The sequence below is a fragment of the Oryctolagus cuniculus genome, chromosome 3 (assembly GCF_964237555.1).
Source record: "Oryctolagus cuniculus chromosome 3, mOryCun1.1, whole genome shotgun sequence".
Lineage (NCBI taxonomy): Eukaryota > Metazoa > Chordata > Mammalia > Lagomorpha > Leporidae > Oryctolagus > Oryctolagus cuniculus.
The window spans coordinates 13,990,696-14,001,663 of record NC_091434.1 but is presented as its reverse complement, the minus strand read 5'-3'; the positions used below and the strand labels follow the sequence as shown (position 1 = coordinate 14,001,663).

Below are 10,968 nucleotides of genomic sequence, written 5' to 3'. Positions count from 1 at the left end.
TATACTTATTTTATACTTTGGGTTATAATCCAGTACTATATACTTTTGTTGCATAAATTATTCTACTTTTGACATTTGGAAGTTTTATGGGTTGGTGCTGATATCCCATGAAATACCAATATTCTTTATTTTATTTTATTTTATTTTATTTTATTTTTAACTTTTATGTAATGAATATAAATTTCCAAAGTACAGCTTATGGATTACAATGGCTTCTCCCCCCATAATGTCCCTCCCACCCGCAACCCTCCCCCTTCCCACTCCCTCTCCCCTTCCATTCACATTAAGATTCATTTTCGATTCTCTTTATATACAGAAGATTAGTTTAGCATACATTAAGTACATTATTTTTTGCATAGTCCTCACTTTCTGGTACTTCATGGAATTTAAGATTCATTTTATATTTTCTGCAGTTCAATCTAAAATCAAACATTTCTTTAAGGACCTCTGGTTCCTTTGATGGGAGAATAATATGTGGAAACCAGTATCTGAGCACTGGTGATGATGTAGGCAAATAAGAAGGTAGCCAATGAAGAGGATCTGAGGATTGCCAGTACATGCAAAATAGTCTCACATGAGCTGCAGTCCCGCATGCACTACCAAAAATCTACTTTCTTTCATGCTATGCAGTTTCCAGGATTTCACAGCTCAAGAGCTGGCACCTGCTGGAAGTGTCTAAAATGGCTGCAGACTGGGTTCCCATTCTATCCTTTATGTCATTATAATAAAATTATCATGTTAATCACACACCCTCTTCCATCATGCACCTGGTTTCATGGCAATTCTGAACTTCCTCCCCCCCCCAAAAAAAAAAGAACATGGAAATAGGAAATATTCATGTCTTGTCCCCAACTCCATCTCCCTATATAATCCCTTCGCAGACTCCTCTCCCTATGCCTCCTGATAGTATAAAAAGATAGCTCCAAAACTTGTAATGGGCAGCTTTCTCTTTTGAGGGTGCCCATATACTCTTCTGAGTGTGTTCTTTCTCTTTGCCTTAAAGTTATTTGTCCATTCCTGCTCCCATTTATCTATGTCTCTTCTTTGAATACTTTTTTTTAAAGATTTATATTTATTTATTTATTTGAGAGGTAGAGTTACATTTAGAGAAGAGAGAGAGGAGAGGGGAGAGAGAGAGAGAGGTCTTCCATGTGCTGATTCACTTCCCAAATGGCTGCAACAGCCTGAGCTGAGCCAATCTGAAGCCAGGAGCCAGGAGCTTCTTCTGGGCCTCCCACGTGGGTTCCGGGGCCCAAGGACTTGGGCCATCCTCTACTACTTTCCCAGGCCATTAGCAGAGAGCTGGACCAGAAGAGGAGCAGCCAGGACTAAAACTGGTGCTCATATGGGATGCCAATGCTGCAGCTGGAGGCTTAGCCCTTTGGGGCACAGCACCAGCCCCTCCTTGAATTCTTTCTCACGTGGAAACAAGAACCTGGAATAAGCCTAACCAGGGTCTCCCCTGTGACAATATCACTTTCCTTCTGCCGACATTACATCCTTGAGCATGTTTATGATACAGTACTATAGGTAATTGTATTAGTCATTTTTTTCATTACTATGCTTAAACACTGGGGGCAGGCTACTTTATAAGGAAACAAGGTTTATTTCGGCTCATGATTCTGGATGGTCAAAGTATAGGGGCTCTACTGGTGATGGTCTTTATTTTGGCAGAATCCTGAAATAGCACAGAGCATGTCATGGAAACAGGGGCTGTAATTGTGTCTGTGTTTCTTTCCTCCTGTATAAAAACACACAGCTGGGTCAAGTTTCTACTTTAATACCATTAATGCATGACTTTGAGGACTAAACTCCCCTGTGGGTCCGGGAGGACAAACTATATGCAAACTCTAGCAGTGATTCGTTCTATTATCTTTTATGTATTTGGGAGTTCTTTTCTGCCACTCACAGTTCTTGCACACATGTGTGCTGATCAGTGTCATCTTGAAGGCTAAAGGAAACCGTCCACAGGTCTCCAGAACTATTTCTCTGTGCAGCTATTTGCTCTCCATGCTGCGTCTCCATTCTGGTAATCTGCCTTACAGATCCCAGCTGCCCTGGCCTTCTCCAATTCTTTTTTTTTCACTTTTATTTAATAAATATAATTTCCAAAGTACAGCTTATGATTACAATGGCTTTTTCCCCCCCAATAACTTTCCTCCCACCCACAACCCTCCCATCTCCCGCTCCCTCTCCCATTCCATTCACATCAAGATTAATTTTCAATTATCTTTATATACAGGAGATCAATTTAGTATATATTATGTAAAGATTTCATCAGTTTGCACCCACACAGAAATATAAAGTGTAAAATACTATTTGAGTAGTAGTTATAGCAATAATTCACATTGAACAACACATTAAGGACAGAGATCCTACACAAGGAGTAAATGCACAGTGACTCCTGTTGTTGACTTAACAAATTGGCACTCTTGCTTATGGCGTCAGTAATCTCCCTAGGCTCTTGTCATGAGTTGCCAAGGCTATGGAAGCCTCTTGAGTTCACTGACTTTGATTTACTTAGACAAGGTCATAGTGGAAATTCTCTCCTCCCTTCAGAGAAAGGTACCTTCTTCTTTGATGGCCCATTCTTTCTACCGGGATCTCACTTGCAGAGATCTTGCATTTAGGGTTTTTTTTTTTTTTTTTTTTTTTTTTTTCCAGAATGTCTTGGCTTTCCATGCCTAAAATGCTCTCATTGGCTCTTCAGCCAGATCCAAATGCCTTAAGGGCTGATTCTGAGGCCAGACTGCTGTTCAGGACATCTGCCAATCTATGAGTCTGCTGTGTATCCCACTTCCCATGTTGGATCATTCTCTCCTTTTTAATTCTATCAGTTAGTATTAGCAGACACTAGTCTTGTTTGTGTGATTCCTTTGACTCTTAGACCTATCAGTATGATCAGTTTTGAACTGAAATTGATCACTTTGATTAGTGAAATGTCTTTGGTACATGCCACCTTGATGGGATTGAATTGGAATCCCCAGGCACGTCCAATTCTTAAATACCTTACTCTACTCAGACACCACCAGGCTCTTTCATGTCCTGTCTTGCACTTCAGTGTATAAACACTTCAGGCAGGAATCTGGAGAAATTACAGGGCTTGGGCTCCCCCTGTTTGCTTCTCCTCTACCCATGATCATCAACAGGAAATGCTTGTTGAAGTGTCTGAAAACTGCTATTTAGTCTACATTCTGTTTGTTTAAGGCACAAGATTAGTGAGTCCTTGTTACTCCAATTTTGCTGCAAATGGAATCTCTTCTGCCTTTTATTTATATTGTTTTAGTAAAGATATGAAACTTTTGATAAATATTAGCAATGATCATTATGATAATAATTAATTAAAATTATAATAAACATATATACTATTTTATTAAAGAGATACCTAGACTTCCTATGTTGCCTTTGCTTGAGTGAGAAAAGGACATTTTTGATGAGAACACTCTTCAAATCCTTTGGGCGAAATCCCCATAAGATACGGATTTTTCTGGTGTAAAACCCATTACTGTTATCTGCTGGAAATTTTCCATCGTGATACAAAAATCTGTGATATATTCAATATCAGTGCCAGACTCTAAAAATTTTCAAGCTCAACATTGACTATTTTTGAGTTCCCAGAAAAATTGTTAGAAATGCAGAGATAGAGCAGAAGGAATTAAAAACATGCAAAAATATTTGAATTTTCACTGAAAGTAGTCAATAAATATGGGTTAATTTTTCCCATTCACTAGAAAGTATAATTGAAAAATCTAAATTTACCTATTGATTGAAGAATAATATAACCTAATGATTTCTGCAATACATAAAAACAATCCAAAGTATGCCTTTCACTGTGTAAGGGATATATATGGAAATTAGAAACTTTTTCTATAAAGGGCAATATTAGAATCCAGAAGTTAAAAAAAGAAAGAATTAAAAAGTACAGTAATAATAAATATATTAATTATAATAAATATGAATTAAATCTCAGTTTAAAAGTATTGGTTTATGTTAACACAATGCAAAGAGCAAATCCCTTGCTACATGTAATGAATAACACTTAAAACGTTTAACATGTGAAGGTTATTAAATGAATATTGACTACAAATAAAAAGTGTGTGGTGGTTACAAGGCTGAAAAAAGGGTTCAGTAGAACAAAGAGAATGCATGCTAATTCTTTAACCCATTCAAAAATAGAGGATTACTATATTGCAAATTAAATATTAAATTGTAGGGGTGATCATTTGGCCCAGTGATTAAATGACAATTAAAATGGAGTAACTTGGTTACTGTGTCTGACTGACTCCTGACTCCTGACTCCTGACTCCAATGTTATGCTAATACAGGACCCAGGAGGAAGCAGTGATAACTGGAGTGATTTAGTCTCTGCTACCCCTGGGAGACCTGGCTGGAATTCCAGGTTCCTAGCTTTGACCTTACCAAGCTCCAGGTGTTTTCAGCATTTTAGGAGTGAACCAGGAGACTGAAGCTGGCCTGTCAAAATGTCTGTCTTTCTACTTATGGAATTGAGAAGACACCTGCACAACCGGCTTTTACTATGCCCTTATTATCCATTATAATAGTGCTAGAAAATATTATTATTTTAATGTAACCTAAAGTGTAATCACATTAGCTTATTAGGCAACTAGTAGTAATAATAAGCAATGTTAAGTGTCTTTGACTTTATATATGTATTATGTTAGATGTTGAGCTAAGTAATCCAGTAACTACATTAAGTTGATTACACTCCCCCTTCCCTCCACTTGGCCAGATGTGACCCAACTCTGACCAGGTCCAGGAATGTAAAAGGGAAGTTTAAAGCTTGAGATAACAACTAGCCCCTACCTGGAGTTGGAGGCAGGTGTCTGGGACTTATCAGAAGTGTCAACTTGATCTATAGCATTCCCCTAAAGCCTGCTTGGACATGATAATAAGAGCACTGTAAGAATTGGGCTCGGGGCTTCTCGGGGGCTTCCTCTCCTGGAGGCACTGAGAGGCCCAGGTTTGAACTCGTAATAAAAATGACCCTGCTTATTGGCTTCAACTTCAGTCTCTGGTGGTGTGATTTTTGGGGGACCACGGACTGCGGGCATAACAGAATAAATTAGAAGAAAAATTTTAAACAAAATTTAATTATGATATATAAATATATTACAATAGCTAAAAATATCTCAAATAAATAAACTTTGTGATTTTATATTTCTGTGCTTGCTAAATAAAATATATATTATATTGAAAAATATAATGGGAAAAGGCTGAAACAGATTTATCATATCACTATCTTTGATGGATTGAATGAAAAGAATGAGTATAGAAAATGTGATAATAAAATTTATAACATTTAATAGATGTATATCTTGAAGCAGAGGCTATGCATTCTATTCAGATATCCATATAACAGCTTAAAATAGATAATATTAATATTCTATTAGTTTAATAAATCTTAACATATTTCAAAATTTAGAAATTTTATAAACCCTTTAGAAAAATATGATAACATTCAAATTAATGTAAAAGTTTAAGATATTTAAAAAGTCCCTGCCATTTGAAAATTAAGTGTTTAAGTAAAATATCGTTTTGGTAAATCAGTAAGAAAAATGATAATATGCACATATATCTCAAAATTGAAGATTAAACTAAATTCTGAGAAAAATTTGTGGTTTTCATTATTCAACAAGAAAATTAAAAGAAGAAAATTAGTATTTGAACTGAAGAAAGAAAATTAAAGAGTCAAGAAATAAATATTCTAGTGAGAAAAAATATCAATTCAAAACAATACAATTGGGAGGATTTAAATACATGCATGAATGAGATTTTTGGGGGCACAGATTTTGAGATTTTTCTTTTGAAGGTAATCTAAAAGCTATTAAATTCACAAATATGCTAATTTAAATGACAAACCTATTTATATAAAACACACAATACAATCAAATATGTATTCTCTCCACATGTCAGTGACCATTCACATCATGGTTTGGAAATGAGGAGAATAGATTCCCCTTCACCCTCAAGTCAGTAAGCATTTCTTTACAGTAAACATTAGCAAAATTCATATAAAAATAATTAACAATGATCTTCTTTACTTGGTAACTTTCAAGGAAACACCTTCAAAGCTGCATTATGTCAAATTTTTTGCACTAAAATTCAGAAAAACTGAACTACACAAATATTGAAAGCTAAAGATTCCTTAATTTTTTATTCCCGGTACCACTACCACAATTTACAGGGCAATATATCTGATGTAATGAAAAGATAAAAGAAAAGACAAAGCTACAACAGATACATGACTTTAGGAATGTACATCTTACTGACAATTCACTGTATTAATCAATCGCTACACATTTTACAAACTGTGGCTATGATAGTACTGAACAAGAAGAGTTTTCTGTTTAAGCTGCAGTAACTTTTCTGACTATGGATCATCATTCCTTCTGTGGCAGATTTGTATAGTTCCTCTAATGCACTTGGGACAAGTGTCTCAAAGTAACTTGCATCTTTCCTGACAACACCTTACTCTCTCCACTGCTGAGAACTGTAGCTCATTTCTGCTGTTTTTAGAACCTCCATCTACCATATTCACCACTTCCACCACCAGATCCATAACCACCACCATAGGGACTGCCCAAGCTTCTTCCAGCAAAACTGCTCCCTTTCATGGGTCCATAATTTGATTGCTGTTGTCCATTATAATTACCAAAATCATTGTGGTTTCTACCACCACCACCATAGTTACCACCTCCAAAATCCTCTCCTTCAGTGTAGCCATCATATGCTCCTCTACTACATCTGCCATCTTGGTTTCCATATCCAGATTCTGTACCCCCAAAGCCTCTTCTGCTGCTATAACCAGGACCACCACCAAAGTTGCCACCATCACCTCCTCCATAACTTCCTCTGGGGCCACCACCTCTACCAGCCAAGCCTCCTTTTCCACTCAAGTTCCTGCCAAAGCCAAAATTACCTCTACCACCTCCTAAGTTCCCTCCACAGCCCATATATTTGCCAGATGTGACGGCAAATTATTTTTCAGCCATCTGCTGTGCTCAGACCTGGTTACTTTCAGTTTGATCTGCAAGAAATACACTGCAAGCCTTGTAGTATAAAGAAACAAGCAGTTTACTTAAGTAGCAAATTTTAAGCAGGATAGAAAGAGAGAGAGAAAGAAAGGATGGGGTGGGGGAAGCCCCTAAGAGTAGGGGACTTAACCCGGGAATTTACCACTAGGCAATCTTCACGCAGCACCGGAGAAGTATCAATACTGAGAATCAAACATCAGTAATCATCACGGGCACATGCAACGTTCAGCTTCACTGTGTGTTCTCTAGGGATGAAACAGCGGCAGCAGCAGAGGCTTGCTCCGGCTCCCTTTTAAAGCCCCAAGAACAAAAGGTGGCTCATTGCCGGGATTCATGGCAAGCAGTGCCTCCAGTCCCGGACCTTGGCCGGAGAGCCGGGGCAACAGGCATATTTCAAGATGCTCTTCAGACTCCGCCCAAGGACATGCCATTCTCTGCCTTGTTCTCCGCCCAGGAACTGGCCAAGTTCCAGGGAACAGAAGAAGGTCACTAAGCAGCAAGTTGTTTACTGCAACCGAGTCTGGACACAAGCCTCCCCATCCTAAAGAGCTGTCCTCACACCGGATCCCCCTCCAGGGCCACTTAGTGACCTAGCAACAGACTGCATCTTTTGTTTAGAAAGGACCTTTTTCACTTCACCACTATGCCCGTAAATAGTGTAGTATTTATGAACAACTATTCTATCAACTGTATCATGAGCATCAAAAGTTACAAAAGCAAATCCTTCTTCTTTTCCCACTCTGCCTGTCTTCCATAACTTCTATGGCTTCAATCTTGCCGTACTTCTCAAAGTAGTCTGTCCAATTATATTCCTCTGTATCTTCTTTAATACCACCACCAAAGATCTTCTTCACTGATAGATGGGCACTAGGTTTTATCGAATCCTCTCTAGAAACAGCTCTCATTGGTTCTACAACACGCCCATCAACCTTGTGTGATGGAGCACACATTGCTGCATCCACCTCTTCAACACAAGAATAAGTCACAGAGGCCAGCATTGTGGCATAGCAGGTAAAGCCACCATCTGCAGTGCCAGTATGCCATATGGGTGCCAGTTCATTCCCGGCTGCTCCACTTTTGATTCAGCTCTTTGCTATGGCCTGGGAAAGCAGTGGAAGGTGGCCCAAGCCTTTGGGCCCCTGCACCTGTGTGGGAGACCCGAAGAAGCTCCTGGCTCCTGACTCTGGATCAGCGCAGCTCCGGCTGTTGAGGTCAACTGAGGAGTGAACCAATGGATGGAAGACTTCTCTCTCTCTGCTTCTCCTTCTCTCTCTGTGTAACTCTGACTTTCAAATAAATAAATAAATCTTAAAAAAAAGAGTAAGTCACAAAACCAAAGCCCCTGGAATGTTTAATTTGGGGGGGCCTCTCTTTACCACACAATCTGTGTGTGTGACCCATTTCTCACAATGTTCTCTCCAATTATCATCTATTGTTTCAAAGCTCAGACCACCAATAAACAGTTTCCTCAACTGCTCTGGTTCCATTGTGTAACTTCCTTCCTCCCCTAGGCAGCACGGGCGACGTCAGGACTTGGGTGGTGGGCCATCAGGCGGCTGCTTTACCTCCATTTTGAGACCAAATTCACCTCTTCCAACTCGAGTTCCATATGGGATCCAGAGGGAAGAGGCTGAAGTGTTTTAGTATAAGAAAATATTTATGGTAAGTGATAAATTTGAAGATATGAGGTCTTATTCTTTATAAATTAAATTTTTCTTCCTAGAATAATGAAAATAGTTTTGTTACATTCAAAATTTAAACTTACTAAGTTGCAGGTTAAGAATTAGATTTTACTTACCTCTATGGCAGCTTAAAAATTTTTTAGAGATTCTCATTGCAATTCCAAAACTTAATTGAAGTCTTTATGCAATGGATTGAAGGTTGATTCCCCCAAAATTTGTACGTTGAAATATTTTCGGGAGGGAATTAGGCTATGACGGTTGAACCCTTGTCAATGGACATAGAGCTCCACCGTAAGGGACTCTGGAGAGCTTGCCTGCTGCTCTCTTTTCACAATGTCAGAATCCAATGAGGTGTCTGCAGCTCAGAAGGCCCATGCCAGCACCCTGATCTCAAACTTCCAGCCTACAGAACTCTGAGGAAACAATTTCTGTTGCTACCAAGGCATGCTGTCTATGGTATTTAATGGCAGCCTGAATTGACTACATTATCTGAAAGAAAAGAGACAGTAAGACTGATTTCTCATACAAGAGAAAGAGAGAGATCCAAATATACAGACAGAGAGTGATAGAGAAGTCCAGCAAACCAGCCTAGATGTGATAAAATTGCCTTCTAAATTAATACATATATTTATATTCATTTTATATATAATATTAGCAGAATTTTAAAACTAATGGGACTTTGACAGATAAGTTTGCAATATATCTGTAAGAATTATTATATGAAAATAACCAAGATGAAGTTTATAAATAAAAGTAAGTATATATTATTTTCTACAAGGGAGGAAATAAAAAACAAGACCAGTTAAGTATCTCCTCCAGTCATTTGTCTAGTCGTTGCTATATCTAATGCAAATAAAAACATTTTTTGAACTCCAAATCTATAGCTCTCCAGAGTGTGATGTACATAATCATGATAGATGCTGTGATGCCTCCAAAATCATCCTTCAGGATTGAGTCATTGGTTGTGTAGAGCGTTGGAGGGTGCAAGATTCTCAGAAAGATTATACTGCCCTAGGGGCAGGCTGCAGCCATTACCAGTTAATGTAGGGTTGCACAGAGTATGCCCTTTGCCTTGGAAAACTTTTTAGGCTCCTCTACCTGGAGTACCTCTGTGGTATTATATGTAACCTTTTTGAAAGTACATTGCACTGAATTTCATCTTCTGGTCAACCCTTCTTTCCTTACTCATTTTGAAGTGTCGTTTTGGCAAGCACTTCCCAGAAAATTTACTGCATGAAAATCTGTCTCAGAGTCCATGTCTTGGGAAACCAGACTAATATGTTCTATCCCAAGGTAGTTCTAAGGAACAGATTCAAAAACAGAAATTTAAATCTGGGTCATCCTTTGCCAACGTGGATTGCTTCACTGGCAGGTGGATATATGTAGATATGCTCTAACAGAACAGTTGTAAAAATGATCTCTGGGAAAAACTTGAACGGGATGCTGGGTATGGTAATGCAAAAACTGCTGCAAAACCTCATAGGTTAGGGAGGTATGGGCAAATAGCAGTTATAAAGGCAATGAATCAGAGAACTATTGATGCATAGGGCAAAGTCAATGAAAACTGATGGTGATGAATCAACAATTTAACGTAAAAATGAGTCCCCGATTTTGCAGCTGGAGGCCAAAAAAAAAAAAAAAAAAAAAAAAACAAAAAACAAAAAACAAACCTGAGAGTCAGGCCTGGATATAATGATAAGAGTAACAAAGCTATAGAAAAGCTCAAATGTTCTTCTTTTGCATATCTGTTATTGCAAGGTCAGGGCCATAGTTAGGAATGTCTAGAAATGACAATTGTAATGAGGATGCTTGAATTGATGAGACTAGAATCTTGAATCCCCAAGAATCCAGAATTCACTGGGCCTACAGAAATGGCCCACTGCTGTCAATTAACAGCTTCTGCTCTCTACCTGCCTGAGGATATAGAAGCTGACACAAGGCAAATTGTGATCTTTCTCCATGTTTCCTGCTGGGTGCCAGATTAATAACAGGTTATCACACTATAATCTTGTCAGTATATTTTAGTGTATTTTGCTAAAGGAGAGAAATGTTATTTCTTGAAAGTGTTGCAGAACCTAGTCAAAATATGAAAGCTGAGGCCCAAATACACATATGGGTCTGGATCTTGACAGTCCCAGATCATGGTACTGAGTTGGGAAGGCAGAATATAAAGTTGTGTAATGGAATATTTATTGTTATGATAATTATTATGATATAGAATTTTACAGTTT

At 38.3% G+C, this 10,968-nt stretch overlaps 1 pseudogene; it reads right to left on the bottom strand.

The window, feature by feature from the left end:
• Window positions 1-6,097: 6,097 nt before the first annotated feature.
• On the bottom strand, window positions 6,098-8,626 carry LOC100339230 (heterogeneous nuclear ribonucleoprotein A3-like; annotated as a pseudogene).
• Window positions 8,627-10,968: the final 2,342 nt, after the last annotated feature.